This window comes from Rattus norvegicus, chromosome 6 (genome assembly GCF_036323735.1).
Source record: "Rattus norvegicus strain BN/NHsdMcwi chromosome 6, GRCr8, whole genome shotgun sequence".
NCBI lineage: Eukaryota > Metazoa > Chordata > Mammalia > Rodentia > Muridae > Rattus > Rattus norvegicus.
In genome coordinates, this window is record NC_086024.1 from 143,983,107 (window position 1) to 144,006,808 (window position 23,702).

General features: G+C 45.9%; 1 protein-coding gene across 4 annotated transcripts in view; it reads left to right on the forward strand.

Annotated features, from left to right (window-relative positions):
• Window positions 1–23,702, forward strand: part of Ptprn2 (protein tyrosine phosphatase, receptor type N2) — a 752,006-nt gene that overhangs the window by 400,539 nt on the left and 327,765 nt on the right. The gene's annotated exons all lie outside the window — the stretch shown is intronic.

A 23,702-nucleotide genomic window follows, 5' to 3' on the forward strand; every position in this document is an offset into this window, starting at 1 on the left:
GACTCATACCCTTGTCATTACAAGCACTGTCTATTATAATTTTGATTCGTTGATATTTATAGGCAACACGCAGCATATGTCTATCACACTTAGAGTATGCTATCCTCTTCCTGTAGTCCTTAGCAAGAAGCTTCCAGGTGTGTGCACACCTTGGGAAATAGCTGACTAGCAGAGAACTTGGATTAGAGGTGAGCCACCATGGTGAGAAGCATGCTATGCCCAGAGATGTGTCCTGGACAAATATGTATTTACCAAGGAGGGGATTTTTCAATCCTAGCGAGGTCAGTTTATAAAGCTTTTGAAATATGAGGTTTCACTGATGGCCACAATGTGGGTTTTGTTTCCTGGATGAGTGAGAATTGTGGCTCCATCTATAAGAGCCAATCATTGTGGAGGGTCTGGAGTGCTGCTAAAAGCCCTACAAATACTGTAAAGGGAGAAAGTCTCTATCAATTTCAGAAAAGATTTGGGCTTTTTAGGGTCAACTGCAAAATGTTTGTGTTCCTTGGCCTTTCAGGTCACAAAGCCTTATTTTTACATCTAAAATGGGTATCACCAGTCACTCAGTTTGGAAAATGTATTCCCTCTGACTTCCAGACTAGGCACCTTGCCCGCATTGGGCAACTGAAAGGGCCTCTGCTGTGGTCTCAGGTCCGCAGGACCCCCCCCCCCCCCCACACACACACTGCTCCCATACAGAACCTGCATGTACACCATTATGCCTCCTGAGCTTCTTCTGCATTTCATTTAACCTCATGTGTGAATGTAAATAAGTCATAGAGAGGTCCAACTAAAGACAAGAATCTTTGCGTACCATGACAAGAGCTGTCCTGCCCGTCAGCAAGAACTCTGAGCAGCTGAATGGGCATGCTCCAAGTGGCCCCCAAGCCAGTTCCTCAGATGAGAGTGGGGTGTGTCCCTGAACCCATACTTTGATGGTTGGCCTGCAAACATAATGAGCCTTTATCAATATGCTAAAATGGGGGTTTCAAATCCCCTGTCGTAAATACAGAAAGGGGAACAGAAATGAGGGTTTTAAGGATAAAATGTGGTAGAGGATGAACTTTTTAAACACACTGAAAAATAAACTCATATGACTGGGACGTGGTTCAGTGACCAAGCATTGGTAGCCCACCAAAACCACCTCAGAGACACAGATGAGGAATTTTTTTATTTATAAAAAGGAAGAGGTTGGCAAAGCTTTAAAATTCTGTGCTGGTTATACTCACATGTGAGGTCAAATAAAGTGCAGAAGAAGCCCGGTTGGCATGCTATGCCTGCAGGTGCTGTCAAGCAGGGGGTGATGGGCGTCCTGTGGACCTGAGACCACACAGCACAGACCGTTTATACCAAGGGTGCTGTAGACACTCCCTCGGCATCAGTGTGCATATGGGTGGAAGTCTTGAGGGTAAACGTGGGACTTGGGCCACTCTTTTCAAGACCTCAGCATGGCTCCTAAGAGACTGCAATCTAGCCACATTGTCCAGCCCCCTCTTCCTTCCTGCTCCTATTTGTAAATCCCAGTCCTCCTCAGTGAGCACTGTGTTTCCCTAAGCCCATGGCCATGGCTGTTTCTACTGCAGTGGTCCCTTTCATGGTATTATAAAGACCTGACTGATCTCAAGTTGGTCTGGATTCTACAAAGTTTGTGCAGGCACACAAGACCTTCTGGGCTTGTGCATTCTTTCAACCTAGGCATATGTCTTCAGAGCTGCTTTAGGAGAGCAGGCAGAGGTTTGTCTCAGAGCTGAATCACCAGGAACTACCTTCTATTTAGCTCCTCCAAGTCCTCCTTTCCCCGGAAGTACAGTAATCCTTAGGAAGAAAAGGGCTGGTGGGAATGTGGCTTCCTTTGTCTTATATAAATAATTGTATAAGGCTTGACTTGTTTAAATGGGGGCACTTGGAAGCCAGAAATTGGCATTGTGTATCCTAGTCTATCAGACTTCATATATACATACACATATACATATATACATATATATACACATTTTATTATATATCATAAATCTTCAGAGGGGTGTGTGTGTGTGTGTGTGTTAAAGGAGGGGAGGCTGAACTCGGGTTCACACTAACGAAACCACCTCACCCATGCACGACCTTCAATTGTTCTTGGCAGCAGGCTCAGGACAAGATGGAAATGACCCCTGCACCATCATTTCAGCTCTTACTTTTCCAGAACAGTTCCCCTGTTGTCATCCAGCCTACAGGATGAGCTGCCTCTGCTGCTCTTACGACTGGGTGCACAGGTGGTTTCTAACCCATCTCTTCACGACCACTGAACTGTAGTTACGATGTGACTCAGTGGCAGAGCGTTTACCTTGTGTGTCAAAGGCTTGTGTTTATGCTCTAGTGCTACAAAAATAGAGATTGGCAAAAAAGTGTGAATAAAGACTAAAATAAACCAGGAGCTTTTTACAGGAAGGGTTCCAAGCCTGTGAGTTTCAGAGCAGTGTGAGCTCTGAATTTCCTCCTGAGTGAATAAATGAAGGGATAACTACACTGCCCCACACTTCTAAGCCTGCTGCCAAGAGCAGTTGGAGATTCTGCACACGTAGGATGGCACACATAGGATGGTTTTATGACTACTAGCCTAAGCCCAGGATTCCTATGTTTCAATTGTTTTCTTAATGTGGAGAATGATAGATGATAAATGATAAATGGTAAATCTCTGGCTTCTGGATGCTCTCATACTCAAGTGTGTACTTGCACACACACACACACTTATGTGCATGCATGCACAAGCACGGGTGCATACACATGCACTTGTGCACACACAAACAATACCCATAGACTATAAATAATAAGAGAGGAAAGGTGAGAGGCCCAACACCTGTTTCCTTGCTATACCCATGCTGTGGCCCTGCAGGGAGAGCCTGTGAACACAGTGAAAAGACTTTATTCACTGAAGTGAGGTTCCCCGTGAAGCCAAGCAACAGAACCACTTGAAGCTTTTCCTATCCACCCTGGTCAGCCCAGAGAGTCATGACAATGCCATAGGTGGGTGAGGTAATCAGCAGAGCTCATCCTTCAGAAGAGCATGCTCTGTGGGGCTTCCCAGCCTCTCTCCCCAGCACGTGGAGAGTTAACTTTTTTCCGTATCCTTGCATTCTCCTATTGGGTGTCCTTCTCTTCCCTACTATTCCCAGATACTATGATGCCACCTCTCCTGGTATATTGGGGACATCTCGAGGACCAAACCGTGCCTCAGTTGCCACCTTCAAGGCCTTTGCTTCCAAGTACGATGTCCCAAGGGACTCTAAGACTCTGAGCCCAATCATCGTGCGCATATCCTCACAGGCACCTCCAGGTAGCTGTAGGCTTTCTCCAGAGGTGCTTCCCTGGAAGCCACCCCACATACAGACCAGGTAGGTACCTTTATCCCGGGAGGACGAGGGCATGCAGCAACAATGCCTTCTCAGCTGTCCAGGACTCAAACACTGCAACTGTCATCTTAGCTGCTCAGTTTTCTAGCACAGATGCCTTCTTGTTAAGCCTTCACGTGCTGTGTAAGGTCCCTGGTGTCTTGTTAAAAGGGTGACTGAAAAATGTGGTTTCTATTCTGCCCCCTTGTTCCGAGCTTGAGCTGCAATCTGGCTCCACTGCAGTGTGCTTGCCTAACATGCCACAATGGATTTGAACTCCACTGACATCAAGATAAAGACAGACAGATGACAGACAGACAGGCAGGCAGACAGACAGACAGACAGATGAATATAGTTATATAGATGTTATAGATTTGATAGAGAATGATAATATCAATAAGTAAATTGATATAGATTAATATAGATAAACAGATGTACAGATAGATTGATTGATTGATATGATATGATATGATATGATATGATATGATATAGAGTAAAACAGGACTAGAATCTATGAGCCTTTTACAGAGGGATCCCTATCATGTGAAGTTCCTAGGCCCACCCATGAAAGCCTGTGCTCTTCCCTGTCCTGTCCTCAGTTGAGCTCCCTCCCAAATGGCTGGCTTAGTTAATGAAGTAATGACTGTACTCTTCTACCCTGTGCCCCTGTGCAGGGAGGGGCTATGCAGTGGTGTGATGGTTTCATTGGCTCTAACCTGAGCTGGCTATCTTTGGCAAACACATGCTGCTTCCTGACTAAGGGGTTCATTTCTTATGGAAAGGCATTTGATAGTAAGGTTTAGCTTCCACCTCAGGAGAACTAGCCTGCACTGGCTGTGGGGTGGCACTTTTCCTCTGTGGCGACTCTGAAAATGGCAAGACTGAAAACCATTTCTTGTGCAGAGTTTGTAACCATCAGCTAAGATTGTTTGGACACATCCTTGCAGATATGTCTGGCTTATGGTCTGAAGAGGGTTTTCAGGAGCCAATGTGTGTGCATTTGTTTTGTGGTGACCTCCGACACGACAAGACCACTGACTGCTCAGGACATTACCTCAGCATACATACGGTCATGAACACTAGGCCAGCATCTTTTCTGAAAGGCCCCTGAGCAGTACTTTCTAAGAAGCTTCTACAGATCTCATCACAGAAGTATATCTAGCCTTCCAAATCTTCCAAATTTTTTTGTGTAGGGATTGACAACTTTTAGGGGAACAAAATCGCTGCTGCATAGAGCATGGGTAGCTGTTTCTTCTTTGCTATTTCAAAAACTACACTGTGTGACAGATGCTGGTCCGGCATTCCTGCATCAGGTAAGAGACGTATCCATAGGGTTTGAAAGCACCCGGACCGCTATATTGGATTACACACAGGCACTGCACCTCTTTGTGAAATGGACTTGTGCATCTTAGGGGTTCAGAATCCTGGGGATCCTGGAACTACCATGGCTACTGAGGAATGAATGTGGTTGTAGATTGGGGAACTGAGGTAGGATCAGCAAATTCAAGATCAGCAGTGCTGTGAAGTGTATTGCATTTCCCAGCTTCAGTTTCCCAATATCTCCCTAGAGAGCCAATATTTCACCTGCACTGTGAAACATACCTTTACCCCGTTCTTGCCTCTGAGCCTCAGGGGTCTCCATGGACTCCTGGAACCTTGCAATGTTCACAGGACTCCTGTGTAGAAAGCTTCCAGTCGGCTGCCTCTACTACTCTGGGTTTTGTGGCTATGGAAGGATCCATGACTTTGTGAAATTTCTGGGATTGAGATTTTTTTTCATGCACAGACAGATATCCTAAAAGCCATTGCCTAGGGTTGTTGTGACCAGGCTTGAAGTGTGATTCCCACTGTAAAGCACATGGTTATGCCCACTCTCACGGGCAGTAGCAGTCCAACCTCTAATCCTGAGACCACCATCAATCATGTTCTCCAGTGAAGACCAGTTCCTTAGCATAAGGTTGCTTCTAGTTACCAAGCAGGGAAGGGTCACAATAGAAAGGCATTAGTGTTCATGTGACATGTGTCTCAGGGTCTGGCAGACACTCTCTTAGTCTGCTTTGATGTGATATGCCTTGAGAACCTCCTTTCTGTGAGGGGTGGCTAAAGCCAGCCTTGAAACCCAATCTCCTTCCATGTTTGTTATTATTTTTTGAAGTAATAATGTTAACCTTTTGTTTTAATTCCCTGGTTATTCCCCCGGCTGCAGCCAGAGATTTTATCCTTTGGCAAAAGAAAGCAGTTTTATTAGTGAGGCAAGCAGTTAATTAAAAAGAAAAATCAAAGGCTGGGGGTTTGTTGGAGAAGCAACTCAAATCAAACAGAGTGTGTCAGTGTTCAACCCCTTCCATCCCTGGCTCAGGCAGATGGTGTGAGTAAGTGGCGTCTCAGAGATATGTAATCAGTCACTTTGGTGAGCTTTTCCTCCACCCACAGAGCTCAGGAACTCAATCTTCTATGACTATGGACTGAGTGGGTGTGACTCGTTGACTCCCCAGTCATTCACCCAACAGCCACATCCCCGGCTTCCTTGACACACCCATGTGTCCAAAGCCCACATGGGAGGAACCACCACTGTATACACGGAAAAGAATGAGAAATGGGGATACGGGTCTACAATCATGTGTAGAAATGGAGTCTGGGCCCAGGAAGAATCTGGGCAAGGCATGTTCAGCCACCATTGACCAATGTCACCAAGAGGCCAGTTGTGAAATGGTGTCTGTTGGCTTGAGGATGGGCAGGGTAGACAGATGATTAGGAATGGCTGCTGACCTCAGCAAAGCAAGAGGTCTGTGTGGTGGTGACACGACTGGTCTCCCTCCCGTCACATGGGCATGAGAATTCTGTGAGGGTCATCAAGAGATGTTGGGAAGTCAGAGTAACCGATAGAAAGATGGGACCTGTGGTGTGTGGAGATGTAGCCACTGTTGGGTCCTCAGCCTGGCTGTGTACTGTCTGTACCTAGAGAGCATAGTGGCTATAGTTCACTGTCCTCTATGGAACCCAGCTCATCTGTGACCCAAGTCAGGCTGAGACTGACCTGGATACTCCATCACCATAAGAGGCTGGATTGTCTACACTGAATACAACACTTTCTGGAAGGAAGGATACAGTCTCAGAATTCAAAGTGGACTTAATTTTATAATCACCTGCACTAAACTCAAACTTTAGACTGGTATGTTAATTCAACCTTGAAACTCACACTTGTACATTACCTAGGTTAAATGCCCCCATGACTTTACTGTACAGGGAGGTGAACATTTCTGTTTCCTTGCAAGATGGCCCAGATACCAGGACCCATAGTCTCAAGAGCCTGACAGCAGAGCCTGCATATAGCCTGACTCCACTTAGGGATTTGTATTTTCTTTAGCAGCCTTTTCCATACCATAAGAAAACCAAATTAATTATTTGGTTAGCCTGCTAGTTGAGAGTCAAACTGAACAGTGAACTCAAGGCTCTAGGCCTAACTTGTTTACATAGGAGTGAGTAGTTCTACACAGGGATTCAGTCTAAAACAAGTCAAACACTCAGTTCACCAGATTGTCAGGTGTCACTCAGGGGTCTCCATGGACTCCTGGAACCTTGCAATGTTCACAGGACTCCTGTGTAAAAAGCTTCCAGTCGGCTGCCTCTACTTACCCTGGGTTTTGTGTGAAATGATGGGCACGCCACATTTCAGGTGATTACCAGCCAGCAGTGACCAGGTGGTTGATCAGGGACTTTGAGGAACCACTTATAACAATGAAGAAAGTTGGGGTAAGCAAGATGTACATTTAAGTGTTTTCAGGGGCTGGAGAGATGGCTCAGCGGTTAAGAGCACCCGACTGCTCTTCCAGAGGTCATGAGTTCAATTCCCAGCAACCACATGGTGGCTCACAACCATCTGTAAAGAGATCTGATGCCCTCTTCTGGTGTATCTGAAGACAGCTACAGTGTACTTACATATAATAAATAAATAAATCTTTAAAAAAAAGTGTTTTCAATGACAGAAAATAATAAGACTGAGAAGAGTGATTCATATGCTAAGAATTACACTCTCAATAGCCAGAGATTCCTTCACAGATGATGGAAGCCTTTACCATGGTCTGGTGGAGTGTAGGGGCCATTGCTCAGATCTTTCCCTGTGTATCTAGTGCTATGAACCCATGCGACCTGTAGGCCCAAAGACTGATAGGAGGGTAAGGTAAGTGCTGGGGCCTTTGGCTCTGCCATGGAAACTTCTGGCCGAATGATCTCCTTACCATCAGTCTGTGAGTTGTACCCCAGGATCTGCTGCAGTGACTACCCTGAACCTAGGAAAAAGATGGGGACAGGTGTGTGAGCCATCCTAAGGCATGTGGTGTAGAACAGAACCACACCACAAAGACATGGGCCACATCATAGGCACCACAGGTCACGTATTAGCGATGAGTCAGATGGTGTGCCATGGTACAAGCAAAGGATCCGTGTCAGACATAGTAAAGGGAGTAAGCCGTAGCCTAGACACTTGAGCAACAACGCAGATGGTGTGCCTTGTCACAGATTGTAAGCTACAGTACTGACCTGGGAGCCATGCCACAGATGGGCACGCCACAGTACGGATACTTGGGACATGTCCGTTGTCCCTTCTGGGCCTGTCCACAGACGCTTTGCACTTCTTTCCTGACTCATTGTCCCCAGGGCTTTCCCATCACTGACGTGAATTAGACAAATATCCCAGCCTTCTGATATAAGTGGTCTGGACTAGACCAGGGAGGCAGGTCCCCCCAGGTCACAGGAAAAAGTGGAAACATGGGGCCACTCTTCAGGGTACTCAAGACTCAAGCGTTCAGCATGCAGTCCATGAGAGTCCCCCCCACCCAGGGAAGGCTTGTTGGGGGCACTTGGTCAGCCACACCATAGGATGGTGTCTGAGACCTCTGAGGGGGCATAGGCTTTCCAGAGGTGCTGATGACCTACAGTCTATCCAGAAAATGCTTCTGAGACCCACTAAGCCATTCTGCAGATCAGAGGACTCAGATGTGAACATGCAAAGCTGTAATTTTCATAGATGTTGGTCGAGGGGGTGAAGCACTAAGGGGAGACTTATGTGGCCCAGCATACGGTTTTGGCTGGTTAGGGGAAGGTGCTTTCCTGTGTGAAGGGACCGCCCATTGTCACTGGGTTTGAAGAAAAACAAAGCTCTCTTTACTGTGTTAACTTTCTCTGGGAAGACAAAGAAACCCCAGAGGGGCACAAGACAAGACAAAAGAAAAAAGGAGAAGGTTCCACCCAACTCTATCTGGGTGATTCAATGAGTTTAATTAGCATCAGCCACTTACAGGCAGATAGTTCACCCCTCCCCCTCCTCCCCCCAATACACACACACACACACACACACACACACACACACACACACACACACACACACACACACGGTGTCTAAGGAAGGGAAATTAGCTAAGTACAATTCATAACATGAAAGAAAGATAGGAAATAAAGAAAGGAAGGAAGGAGGGAGGGAGGATCCCCCAACCTTCAGCCTTATTCAGTTAATACTGGGAGGGTCTCCTGTTCCAGCGTCATGATGGCAGCAGTGAGTCTGCCCTTCCTGGGGAATAGAACCATGAAGTCAAGTGCATAGCACAGCACAGCACAGCACAGCACAGCACAGCACAGCACAGCACAGCACAGCCCTGCACAGCACAGCACAGCACAGCCCTGCACAGCACTGCACAGCACAGCCCTGCACAGCACAGCACAGCACAGCCCTGCACAGCACAGCACAGCACAGCACAGCACAGCACAGCACAGCACTGCACAGCACAGCACAGCACAGCCCTGTACAGCACTTCACAGCACAGCACAGCCCTGTACAGCACTGCACAGCACAGCACAGCACAGCACAGCACAGCACAGCACAGCCCTGCACAGCACTGCACAGCACAGCACAGCCCTGCACAGCACAGCACAGCCCTGCACAGCACAGCACAGCCCTGCACAGCACAGCACAATCCTGCACAGCCCTGCACAGCACAGCACAGCACAGCACAGCACAGCACAGCACTGCACGGCACGGCACTGCACAGCACAGCACAGCACTGCACAGCACAGCACTGCACAGCACAGCACAGCACAGCCCTGCACAGCACAGCACAGCACAGCACTGCACAGCACAGCACAGCACAGCCCTGCACAGCACAGCACAGCCCAGCACTGCACAGCACAGCACAGCCCTGCACAGCACTGCACAGCACTGCACAGCCCTGCACAGCCCTGCACAGCACAGCCCTGCACAGCACTGCACAGCACAGCACAGCACAGCCCTGCACAGCACTGCACAGCACAGCACAGCCCAGCACAGCCCTGCACAGCACTGCACAGCACAGCACAGCACAGCCCTGCACAGCACTGCACAGCACAGCACAGCACAGCCCTGCACAGCACTGCACAGCACAGCACAGCACAGCCCTGCACAGCACAGCACAGCACAGTACTGCACAGCACAGCACTGCACAGCACAGCCCTGCACAGCACTGCACAGCACAGCACAGCACAGCCCTGCACAGCACTGCACAGCACAGCACAGCACAGCCCTGCACAGCACAGCACAGCACAGTACTGCACAGCACAGCACTGCACAGCACAGCACTGCACTGCACAGCACAGCACTGTAAAGCACAGCACAGCATAGCACTGCACTGCACAGCACAGCACAGCACAGCACAGCACAGCACACCACTGCACTGCACTGCACAGCACAGCACAGCACTGCACTGCACAGTACAGCACAGCACTGCAGAAACCACACCTGACAACCTACTTGATTGACTTTTGGGAAGGACAGCCAAGTGAGACCTCAAGTCCTGTGCATGTCCTGCAGGCCACTAAAACGGCGCATCTGCAGGAGATGACTTTTGCTAAGGCAATGTGTTCAGTCCAGTAGGTTAGTCTGGTCATGGCTTTGAAAATATCTTTTCATTTTTCTTTTTTAACATGAGCATGCTACCCTGACATACTCCAGGAGCTGACTTTCCCTGAGCATCTGGGTATATGTGGGTGGTTTTTCCCTGTCATGGCTTGAGCCATTAGCTTAGATGTGCTCACTGAAGCAGAAGCCCGAGGCCACACCCACTATTCTTGACCAGAACTCTGGTTAAGACACATTCTGGCATGGAAAGTCACCGTATCCACGGAGTTGGCCAGTTTACCCTGTGTGGGGCATGTGTGGAAGTGGAGGCGCTTCCAGCTGTCTTATCTTCCACATCCTCCCCTCTCTAAGTGAAAATCCTCTTCCCTACTCCCTTCCTGCCTTCTTCCCCTTGCTCCTTTACTTGTCTTCCCTTTACTCTAAATTTTCTTCATTTCGTCCTTCTATTCCTAGCCTCCTCCAACCTTCTCCCTCCTCCATCCCCCCTTCCTTCTCTCCCCCTCTTCCTTGAGATAACTCAAGACCCCATGCTGGCCATCTGCCATGGCGTTTGAGCACTGCTGGCTGCAGACTGTCTAACGACTAGTCAGGCCGGTGAGAAGACTCCGTACCTCAGGTGTCGTCTATGAGCTACGACAACTCATAAACTGGGCAATGCCCCTGCTCCCTCCTGTCTGCCTCCTTCCCTTCTGAGGGCAGACGGCAGTGTTGACTCCATCCCCTTCTCCCCTTATATCAGCTCTTAGGGACTGAATATCTCACAGCTCTGTGAGCTGGTGTCTGGCACCCTGGTACTCGTGCCCTGGGTCCAGGGACGCTCTCTGATCCCTGGACATGTGTAGAAATTGTCCTTGGGGCCTATGTAAAGTGTAAGATCTGGTAAAGTGTGCTTTGCAGGGGCGTGACTGAATTACTCATTCGAGGCCCCTCTGACCTAGTGTTAATTGATGGCTTTTCTCTCAAGTGAGGCCTTGGCCATGTCTACCTCCAGTGCTGTCTGTATGGATGAGTAGACTGCGCGCTACCTCACATATAGAGGGAGGCTCTATTAAGAAATAAAAATTTCCATTCACAGCTGGGAGATGCACACTATGTTTAGCAAAATCTAGCAAAAGTTTCCTGAACTGGGAAGAAATGAGATCGGGGGGAAGGCAGGATTTAGGGGACAGACCTCAGAGGAATTGAAAGCTGGCAGGAGGCCGAGAGAGCAGCACAGGGACTGGGCATCAAAAGTCCTACATGACCTGTTGGCCAACCTTCCCTGTCACTGTAGTTTTATGTGGACCAGGTATGACAAGAACATGTCTCTCGGGCTGCAGAGATGGCTCAGTTGTTAGGTGCACTGACTGGTCTTCCAGAGGTCCTGAGTTCAAATCCCAGCAACCATATGGTGGCTCACAACTATCTGCAATGAGATCAGATGCCCTCTTCTGGTGTGTCTGAAGACAGCCATAGAGTACACACACACACACACACACACACACACACACACACACACACATATATATATGTATGTATGTATGTATGTATAAGAAATAAATATTTGAAAGAAAAAGAATATGTCTCTCCAGCTTCTTAGGTCTGGGCCTGAAGCCACACCTGCCCCCTTGGTCTTCACCCAGATTTCCGAAACTGTCTATGTGTGTATGTGTGTATGGGCTGTCATGAAAGAACAGGTATATGGTTAACTACACAGAGGAGCTGGGACCAGAGAGACCTATAGATGCTGGACCCTTCTCCTAAGACTCCCCACTTCCCCGTCCCTTGGATTTGAGATCAGTCACCATCTGCAGCCCACTGACCTGACACTGACACAGACAGCTGAATTGGGCAGCTTTGAACATGAGAAAATGGGGAGACAGGGACCTCCCCTGACTCCAGCGCAGCTCAGATGAAAGACAGGCAGCCTTCCACTCACCTTGGCATGTGTCCTCTCTAGAAAGAGCCCCTAACTTCCTGGACTGTGCCCCAGCTCTGAGGTTAGAGGAGAATCCAAGACTCCGTAGGAACCTAGAGTGGCACTTCTGCAAGCACTTCAGGCTTCTCAGTTCCAGGGGACCAAGGAGACCCTCCATTGACACAAGAGTTCCCCTTAGAGAACCCTCTGTTGTCCACTTCCGTTGTTCCTGGGAGGAGACCTTATTCAGGACATAGTGACAGGCCACTGTGTTCCCAGTTAGAAACTGCTCATTTGCATCCCTGTGGGTGAGAGTTCAGTGTCCATGTAGGCCCCAGCATGCTCCTTGGGGACTTGATCCTAAGGAAAAGGAGATTTCTTACTTCTAAAACGTTCTGTTCTCAGACAGACTTGATTCACATAACCAAGTAGACGCCTGTGACTGTTTCCCAAGCCTAAGACCTTCACGGTCCACCTTCCATAAGGTGAGGTCTGGGGCTGGGAATGTCAGCTCCTGCAGCAGGAGAACACTCCATGTTACACTAGAGAGCACAGGACACCCTGGGTCTTCTTCTGAACCCCAAAGCCTCCTGGGCTCCTCTGGCTCAGGGCCACCTGAACTTTCCGCAGGATAGATGAATAAGGCCAGAGGAGGGAAACTTCTATAAATGTCTGACATGTTAGGAAATGTCTCTCCCTCTCCCTATAGATTCATCTAAACTTAGAGTGCCTTCAAACTGCAGAACCCTGGCAAGGGTGTGGTTCAGTGAGAGAGCATCACCTAGCATTCCCAAAGACACGCACACACACAGACACACACACACACACTCACACTCACTCTCACACATACACAACACACACACACACACACTCACACTCACTCTCACACCACACATACACAACACACACACACACACACACACACACACTCACACCACACATACACAACACACACACACACTCACACTCACTCTCACACCACACATACACAACACACACACACACACACACTCACTCTCACACCACACATACACAACACACACACACACACACACACACACTCACTCTCACACCACACATACACAACACACACACACACACACTCACTCTCACACCACACATACACAACACACACACACACACACACACACACTCACTCTCACACCACACATACACAACACACACACACACACACATACTCAGGCACACCACACATACACATGCATGCACACATGAATAACATGCACAATACACACACACATACCCACATATACCACACACACACTCATACAGACACATGTACACTGAACAATACACACATGCACAACACACATGCATGTATTCAAGCACAACACATATGTGCACATACATACATGAAGACTCTTAATAAACAAACACTGCTTATTGATAACCACTTACTTGCTTCAATCAATCTTAATATCAAACCAAGACAGCATTGGGTGAGTGGGAATTTCAAGAAGTGGAGATGGACATGAGCTTCAGAGTATTACAGATTTAATAGAAGGGCAGAGCCTGAGGTGAGAATGTGAGGGGAGAAAGCCACCCAGAAATGTGGGGGCCCATGAGGAGAAGTGTATGGTAGCAGGTCCCTTCTCTCAGTTCTGTCCTATTCTGCTATCAATCCACAGTGACAACAACCAAGGTGCCATGCCTCGCTGGGCCTCAGTTTCTATGAGAAAAAAATGGAACTAGCTGAACTTTAGGGCTGTTATTTGCCTCCAAATTCCATGTCCTCCAAACCTCATCTGTAGCTTCACCTACTGCCGGATGGTGGACATGACAGACCGAGGGCATGGCAGACGCTCAAAGGATGCAGACATTGTCCACATTCGAGCAGGACCTTTCCCATGATTTCAACTTGACAAGGAGACTGCAGGTTGCAACCTTCGAAGCTATCATCGGTCCCCAAGAGTGAGCCACATCCTTTCTCTCCCTCAACAGCCAGTGTGCTCACACTCCCCCTCTTTCTCTCCTCGGGGCTGCTGCAGCGTGTCTCAGGTCAACTCTAGGTGCTTGTGTCAGGACCATATCTTGTAGTGCTCTCCATTGAGGCCATCCATGTCTGTAGACTGGGCTAGCCCTCTCCCACTTGAGGAACAGGCTCACTGCTTTGGAATCTTGTTCTCTGTACTTAGACACTTCTGCCTTCCTCACTTGTCTTCACAAGAACAAGCTTGCCTTACAATTTCCGGACAGTGCGCCTGCTGTGTTGCATAGAGAGTGTTGGAAAGATAGGAGGGTACAGCATTAGAGACTACAGAGACAAATCTAGGGTTGACAGACCCCCCATCTTTCCTACTGAGGGTCCTGTGGCAGTCTGTGTTTCTCCTAGTCGTGCCGCTGTGTGTCACCCTCTCATTTCTTTCCCGTTTTGAGTGATGCAGCGTGATCCATCTAATGACAAGTGGAACAGATTCCGGTGATGAGGTCACCTTGGGCCTGCATTATGTCTGACTGCTGTTTTCCATAGAAATTATTTGTGAAGCGTGTCACGTGCTCAGAATCATGTCTGTCTTCCCAGTGCACGCATTGATGGGCAAATAAGTTCTGACTTGCCAGACAGGAATGGTGTGGCCTGACCTCTCTAGTTAGGCAACAAATTGGCCTGTGAAGAAGTAGCGTCTGCTTTCATGGCAGAGGGAGACAGGATGGGACAACTGCACTGCCTTTATGCAGAGCTCAGAGGCTTTTAAATACAAATGTAGGTACACGTACCTTAAAGCACTTGCTTTCCTAAGCACGGGACTAAGAAAGGGCTTGCAACAATGTTGCCAGAGTCCTGGAAAGGACTGCTACGGGAGGCAGTGGCTGACAAAGTGATTAGTGCAAAGGGAAACTGAAAATAGCAATAATAGCAATGTCCTTCTTGCTCCACCTCATGTCCTCAGAGATGGGTTCCAGGGTCCCTGGGGGACTAAAATGTACTTAAGGCTGTGAGCACATTATCATGTATGAACCACGTACATTCCCCCATACTGAGCATCAACTCCAGGAGCTGAGGCTAGTAAACTAAGAGTGCTATTGGATCAGTAGCTATATTTCATAGTTTAAGGAATGGTGACAAGGGTGTCTGCAGTTGTTGCTTTATTCTAATACTTTTCCTTTTATGTGTGTATATGGGCTTTTGCATGTGTTTGAAAGCACATGCATGAATACACATGATACCTAAGGTTGAGTGAGGAATAATTGCAAAGGCTCTTTAACCTTATTTACCGAGGGAGTGTCTCTTGAACCCAGAGCTTACAGATATGGTTAGTCTTACGAGCCAACTACTTCTGAGGGTCCCTTGTCTCTGCATTCTGAGGCTGGATCACAGGTAGCCCACCACAGCACCTTGAATTTAGAGTTTGGATAATCTGAACTCTGGTCCTCATTTGCATGGCAAGCACTTCAACCACTGAGCCCTCAATCATTGTTTTCTGATATTTTCAACACAACTTGGTTGGAATCCATGGGCGAGGAAACCATTGTTAAGAGGGGCTTGGGTGCTCTCTGCACCCAAATCCCGTGGGAGGGAGAGCTAAACCTTCAGAGAGCCAGACACACCTGGGAAACCAGAAGAGACTGCACTCTGCACACATTACTGATTCCAGAGGAAAACACCAAACACCATCTGGAACCCTGGTGCACAGAAGCTCCCAGAAAGGGCAGCACAGATCTTCCTGGTTGCTGCGGCCGCAGACAGCTCATAAGCAACACCCCACGAGCAAACTTGAGCCTCGGGACCACAGGTAAGACCAACTTTTCTGCTGCAAGTGACCTGCCTGGTGAACTCAAGACACAGGCCCACAGGAACAGCTGAAGACCTGTAGATAGGAAAAACTACACGCCCGAAAGCAGAACACTCTGTCCCCATAACTGGCTGAAAGGAAACAGGAAAACCGGTCTACAGCACTCCTGACACACAGGCTTATAGGACAGTCTAGCCACTGTCAGAAATAGCAGAACAAAGTAAAACTGGAGATAATCTGATGGCGAGAGGCAAGCGCAGGAACCCAAGCAACAGAAACAAAGACTACATGGCATCATCAGAGCCCAATTCTCCCACCAAAGCAAACACAGAATATCCAAACACACCAGAAAAGCAAGATCTAGTTTCAAAATCATATTTGATCATGATGCTGGAGGATTTCAAGAAAGACGTGAAGACTCCCTTAGAGAACAAGTAGAAGCCTACAGAGAGGAATCACAAAAATCCCTAAAAGAATTCCAGGAAAACATAAATAAACAAGTAGAAGCCCATAGAGAGGAGTCACAAAAATCCCTGAAAGAATTCCAGGAAAACACAATCAAACAGTTGAAGGAATTAAAAATGGAAATAGAAGCAATCAAGAAAGAACACATGGAAACAACCCTGGATATAGAAAACCAAAAGAAGAGACAAGGAGCTGTAGATACAAGCTTCACCAACAGAATACAAGAGATGGAAGAGAGACTCTCAGGAGCAGAAGATTCCATAGAAATCATCGACTCAACTGTCAAAGATAATGTAAAACAGAAAAAGCTACTGGTCCAAAACATACAGGAAATCCAGGACTCAATGAGAAGATCAAACCTAAGGATAATAGGTATAGAAGAGAGTGAAGACTCCCAGCTCAAAGGACCAGTAAATATCTTCAACAAAATCATAGAAGAAAACTTCCCTAACCTAAAGAAAGAGATACCCATAAGCATACAAGAAGCCTACAGAACTCCAAATAGATTGGACCAGAAAAGAAACTCCTCCTGTCACATAATAGTCAAAACACCAAACGCACAAAATAAAGAAAGAATATTTAAAGCAGTAGGGGAAAAAGGTCAAGTAACATATAAAGGCAGACCTATCAGAATCACACCAGACATTTCGCCAGAAACTATGAAAGCAAGAAGATCCTGGACAGATGTCATACAGACCCTAAGAGAACACAAATGCCAGCCCAGGTTACTGTATCCTGCAAAAGTTTCAATTAACATAGATGGAGAAACCAAGATATTCCAAAACAAAACCAAATTTACACATATCTTTCTCCAAATCCAGCACTACAAAGGATAATAAATGGTAAAGCCCAACGTAAGGAGGCAAGCTATACCCTAGAAGAAGCTAGAAACTAATTGTCTTGGCAAGAAAACAAAGAGAAGAAAAGCACACAAACATAACCTCACATCCAAATATGAATATAACAGGAAGCAATAATCACTATTCCTTAATATCTCTCAACATCAATGGTCTCAACTCCCCAATAAAAAGACATAGATTAACAAACTGGATACACATTGAGGACCCTGCATTCTGCTGCCTACAGGAAACACACCTCAGAGACAAAGACAGACACTACCTCAGAGTGAAAGGCTGCAAAACAACTTTCCAAGCAAATGGTCGGAAGAAGCAAGCTGGAGTAGCCATTCTAATATCAAATAAAATCAATTTTCAACTAAAAGCCATCAAAAAAGGTAAGGAAGGACACTTCATATTCATCAAAGGAAAAATCAACCAAGATGAACTCTCAATCCTAAATATCTATGCCCCAAATACAAGGGCACCTACATACGTAAAAGAAACCTTACTAAAGCTCAAAACACACATTGCACCTCACACAATAATAGTAGGAGATTTCAACACCCCACTCTCATCAATGGACAGATCATGGAAACAGAAATTAAACAGAGACGTAGACAGACTAAGAGAAGTCATGAGCCAAATGGACTTAACAGATATTTATAGAACATTCTATCCTAAAACAAAAGGATATATCTTCTTCTCAGCTCCTCATGGTACTTTTTCCAAAATTGACCATATAATTGGTGAAAAAACGGGCCCCAACAGGTACAGAAAGATAGAAATAATCCCATGCCTGCTATCAGACCACCACGGCCTAAAGCTGGTCTTCCATAACAATAAAGGAAGAATGCCCACATATACATGGAAATTGAACAATGCTCTACTCAATGATAACCTGGTCAAGGAAGAAATAAAGAAAGAAATTAAAGACTTTTTAGAATTTAATGAAAATGAAGTTGTGTCCCAAACTTATGGGACACAATGAAAGCTGTGCTAAGAGGAAAACTCATAGCGCTGAGTGCCTGCAGAAAGAAACAGGAAAGAGCATATGTCAGCAGCTTGACAGCACACCTAAAAGCTCTAGAACAAAAAGAAGCAAATACACCCAGGAGGAGTAGAAGGCAGGAAATAATCAAACTCAGAGCTGAAATCAACCAAGTAGAAACAAAAAGGACCATAGAAAGAATCAACACAACCAAAAGTTGGTTCTTTGAGAAAATCAACAAGATAGATAAACCCTTAGCCAGACTAAGGAGAGGACACAGAGAGTGTGTCCAAATTAACAAAATCAGAAATGAAAAGGGAGACAACTACAGATTCAGAGGAAATTCAAAAAATCATCAGATCTTACTATAAAAGCCTATATTCAACAAAACTTGAAAATCTGCAGGAAATGGACAATTTCCTAGACAGATACCAGGTACCGAAGTTAAATCAGGAACAGATAAACCAGTTAAACAACCCCATAACTCCTAACGAAATAGAAGCAGTCATTAAAGGTCTCCCAACCAAAGAGAGCCCAGGTCCAGACGGGTTTAGTGCAGAATTCTATCAGACCTTCATAGAAGACCTCATACCAATACTATCCAAACTATTCCACAAAATTGAAACAGATGGAGCGCTACCGAATTCCTTCTATGAAGCCACAATTACTCTTATACCTAAACTACACAAAGACCCAACAAAGAAAGAGAACTTCAGACCAATTTCCCTTATGAATATCGACACAAAAATACTCAATAAAACTCTGGCAAACCGAATTCAAGAGCACATCAAAACAATCATCCACCATGATCAAGTAGGCTTCATCCCAGGCATGCAGGGATGGTTTAATATACAGAAAACCATCAACGTGATCCATTATATAAACAAACTGAAAGAACAGAACCACATGATCATTTCATTAGATGCTGAGAAAGCATTTGACAAAATTCAACACCCCTTCATGATAAAAGTCCTGGAAAGAATAGGAATTCAGGGCCCATAACTAAACATAGTAAAAGCCATATACAGCAAACCAGTTGCTAACATTAAACTAAATGGAGAGAAACTTGAAGCAATCCCACTAAAATCAGGGACTAGACAAGGCTGCCCACTCTCTCCCTACTTATTCAATATAGTTCTTGAAGTTCTGGCCAGAGCAATCAGACAACAAAAGGAGGTCAAGGGGATACAGATCGGAAAAGAAGAAGTCAAAATATCACTATTTGCAGATGATATGATAGTATATTTAAGTGATCCCAAAAGTTCCACCAGAGAACTACTACACCTAATAAACACCTTAAGCAAAGTGCCTGGGTATAAATTTAACTCAAATAAATCAGTAGCCTTCCTCTACACAAAAGAGAAACAAGCCGAGAAACAAATTAGGGAAACAACACCCTTCATAATAGACCCAAATAATATAAAGTACCTCGGTGTGACTTTACCCAAGCAAGTAAAAGATCTGTACAATAAGAACTTCAAGACTCTGAAGAAAGAAATTGAAGAAGACCTCAGAAGATGGAAAGATCTCCCATGCTCATGGATTGGCAGGATTAATATAGTAAAAATGGCCATTTTACCAAAAGCGATCTACAGATTCAATGCAATCCCCATCAAAATACCAATCCAATTCTTCAAAGAGTTAGACAGAACAATTTGCAAATTCATCTGGAATAACAAAAAACCCAGGATAGCTAAAACTATCCTCAACAATAAAAGGACTTCAGGGGGAATCACTATCCCTGAACTCAAGCAGTATTACAGAGCAATAGTGATAAAAACTGTGTGGTATTGGTACAGAGACAGACAGATAGATCAGTGGAACAGAATTGAAGACCCAGAAATGAGCCCACACACCTATGGTCACTTGATTTTTGACAAAGGAGCCAAAACCATCAAATGGAAAAAAGATAGCATTTTCAGCAAATGGTGCTGGTTCAACTGGAGGTCAACATGTAGAAGAATGCAGATCGATCCATGCTTATCACCCTGTACAAAGCTTAAGTCCAAGTGGATCAAGGACCTCCACATCAAACCAGACACGCTCAAACTAATAGAAGAAAAACTAGGGAAGCATCTGGAACACATGGGCACTGGAAAAAATTTCCTAAACAAAACACCAATGGCTTACGCTCTAAGATCAAGAATCGACAAATGGGATCTCATAAAACTGCAAAGCTTCTGTAAGGCAAAGGACACTGTGGTTAGGACAAAACGGCAACCAACAGATTGGGAAAAGATCTTTACCAATCCTACAACAGATAGAGGCCTTATATCCAAAATATACAAAGAACTCAAGAAGTTAGACCGCAGGGAAACAAATAACCCTATTAAAAAATGGGGTTCAGAGCTAAACCAAGAATTCACAGCTGAGGAATGCCGAATGGCTGAGAAACACCTAGAGAAATGTTCAACATCTTTAGTCATAAGGGAAATGCAAATCAAAACAACCCTGAGATTTCACCTCACACCAGTGAGAATGGCTAAGATCAAAAACTCAGGTGACAGCAGATGCTGGCGAGGATGTGGAGAAAGAGGAACACTCCTCCATTGTTGGTGGGATTGCAAACTGGTACAACCATTCTGGAAATCAGTCTGGAGGATCCTCAGAAAATTGGACATTGAACTGCCTGAGGATCCAGCTATACCTCTCTTGGGCATATACCCAAAAGATGCCCCAACATATAAAAAAGACACGTGCTCCACTATGTTCATTGCAGCCTTATTTATAATAGCCAGAAGCTGGAAAGAACCCAGATTCCCTTCAACAGAGGAATGGATACAGAAAATGTGGTACATCTACACAATGGAATATTACTCAGCTATCAAAAACAACGACTTTATGAAATTCGTAGGCAAATGGTTGGAACTGGAAAACATCATCCTGAGTGAGCTAACCCAATCACAGAAAGACATACATGGTATGCACTCATTGATAAGTGGTTATTAGCCCAAATGCTTGAATTACCCTAGATGCCTAGAACAAATGAAACTCAAGACGGATGATCAAAATATGAATGCTTCACTCCTTCTTTAAAAGGGGAACCAGAATACCCTTGGCAGGGAAGAGAGAGGCAACGATTAAAACAGAGACTGAAGGAACACCCATTCAGAGCCTGCCCCACATGTGGCCCATACATATACAGCCATCCAATTAGACAAGATGGATGAAGCAAAGAAGTGCAGACCGACAGGAGCCAGATGTAGATCGCTCCTGAGAGACACAGCCAGAATACAGCAAATACAGAGGCGATTGCCAGCAGCAAACCACTGAACTGAGAATAGGACCCCCGTTGAAGGAATCAGAGAAAGAACTGGAAGAGCTTGAAGGGGCTCGAGACCCCATATGTACAACAATGCCAAGCAACCAGAGCTTCCAGGGACTAAGCCACTACCTAAAGACTATACATGGACTGACCCTGGACTCTGACCTCATAGGTAGCAATGAATATCCTAGTAAGAGCACCAGTGGAAGGGGAAGCCCTGGGTCCTGCTAAGACTGAACCCCCAGTGAACTAGACTGGTGGGGGGAGGGCGGCAATGGGGGGAGGGTTGGGAGGGGAACACCCATAAGGAAGGGGAGGGGGGAGGGGGAGGTTTGCCCGGATACCGGGAAAGGGAATAACACTCGAAATGTATATAAGAAATACTCAAGTTAATAAAAAAAAATGTAAAAAAAAATGGGGTTCAGAGCTAAACAAAGAATTCACAGCTGAGGAATGCCGAATGGCTGAGAAACACCTAAAGAAATGTTCAACATCTTTAGTCATAAGGGAAATGCAAATCAAAACAACCCTGAGATTTCACCTCACACCAGTGAGAATGGCTAAGATAAAAAACTCAGGTGACAGCAGATGCTGGCGAGGATGTGAAGAAAGAGGAACACTCCTCCATTGTTGGTGGGATTGCAGACTGGTACAACCATTCTGGAAATCAGTCTGGAGGATCCTCAGAAAATTGGACATTGAACTGCCTGAGGATCCAGCTATACCTCTCTTGGGCATATACCCAAAAGATGCCCCAACATATAAAAAAGACACGTGCTCCACTATGTTCATAGCAGCCTTATTTATAATAGCCAGAAGCTGGAAAGAACCCAGATGTCCTTCAACAGAGGAATGGATACAGAAAATGTGGTACATCTACACAATGGAATATTACTCAGCTATCAAAAACAACGACTTTATGAAATTCGTAGGCAAATGGTTAGAACTGGAAAATATCATCCTGAGTGAGGTAACCCAATCACAGAAAAACACACATGGTATGCACTCATTGATAAGTGGTTATTAGCCCAAATGCTTGAATTACCCTAGATGCCTAGAACAAATGAAACTCAAGACGGATGATCAAAATGTGAATGCTTCACTCCTTCTTTAAAAGGGGAACAAGAATACCCTTTGCAGGGAAGAGAGAGGCAAAGATTAAAACAGACACAGAAGGAACACCCATTCAGAGCCTGCCCCACATGTGTGGCCCATACATATACAGCCATCCAATTAGACAAGATGGATGAAGCAAAGAAGTGCAGGCTGACAGGAGCTGGATGTAGATCGCTCCTGAGAGACACAGCCAGAATACAACAAATACAGAGGCGAATGCCAGCAGCAAACCACTGAACTGAGAACGGGACCCCCATTGAAGGAATCAGCGAAAGAACTTGAAGAGCTTGAAGTAGCTCGAGACCCCTTATGAACAACAATGCCAAGCAACCAGAGCTTCCAGGGACTAAGCCACTACCTAAAGACTATACATGGACTGACCCTGGACTCTGACCTCATAGGTAGCAATGAATATTCTAGTAAGATCACCAGTGGAAGGGGAACCCTTGGTCCTGCTAAGACTGAACCCCCAGTGAATGTGATTGTTGGGGGGAGGGTGGCAATGGGGGGAGGATGGGGAGGGGAACACCCATAAAGAACGGGATGGGTAGGGACTAGGGGGATGTTTGCCCGGAAACCGGGAAAGGGAATAGCACTCGAAATGTAAATAAGAAATACTCAAGTTATTAAAAAAAAAAAAAGAGGGGCTTGGGTGAGTGGTGGTTGGCTAGTAGCACTGCAGTTTGTTCCTTGACAAGAAAACTCCACTCAGGCAGGAAAGCCAGGTTAGAGTTGGAGATCAAGGGGCCATAGACAGAGATCTGAGGCAGGAGTGTCAAATGGCAGCTGCCACTGGTTTGAAAGTAAAAGTAGAGATTCCCAGATACCCCGGACACAAAATAATCATTCTAGATTCTGAGACAGAATGATAAAGGCAGAATGATAAAGGCAGAATGATAAAGCAGCCGTGAGCAGAAGTGGGGGCCTTGAGTGTTCCAAACAACAAACAATGGTTAGAATGAGGTGGGGACATGAATGCAGCTGTCACCCAACCCAGCCTGAAAGACTTAGAGTCCTAGACACAAAGTTACAGGTTGACAGGGAACAGATGACCACCACTAAAGAGGAAAAGAAAAAAATAACAAATTATCAGAACAGAAACAGCTCTCACCAAGAGGGTGGGGGAAGT